At 51.4% G+C, this 257-nt stretch overlaps 1 protein-coding gene across 2 annotated transcripts in view; it reads right to left on the bottom strand.

Annotated features, from left to right (window-relative positions):
- LOC119581794 (oplophorus-luciferin 2-monooxygenase non-catalytic subunit-like) overlaps positions 1 to 257 on the bottom strand; it is a gene marked incomplete at its 5' end in the record, with an annotated part of 10354 nt that overhangs the window by 1271 nt on the left and 8826 nt on the right.

The raw sequence follows: 257 nt of genomic DNA, 5'->3' as shown, positions 1-257 counted from the left end.
AGTCCATCATCAGTCTCCTTCCCAGCCTTCAGTGTACTATATTTCATGAGCTTTGCCCAGCACCCGAGGGCGTGAGGCGGTGACCATGATCCTGCGGCAGATCAAGGTCTTGGTGGGCGGGGTTTAAAGAGGGGTGGGGGGGAGGAGATAGGGAAAAGGGATGGGAGTGGGGGGGGGGGTCAGAGGAAAGTCTCAAGACAAATGCTAGAAGTATTGCTTTATGTGTACCACTTACGTATTGATATTGTTACTTTTAC

This window comes from Penaeus monodon, chromosome 15 (genome assembly GCF_015228065.2).
Source record: "Penaeus monodon isolate SGIC_2016 chromosome 15, NSTDA_Pmon_1, whole genome shotgun sequence".
NCBI lineage: Eukaryota > Metazoa > Arthropoda > Malacostraca > Decapoda > Penaeidae > Penaeus > Penaeus monodon.
This window is presented reverse-complemented; position numbering and strand designations above follow the sequence as displayed.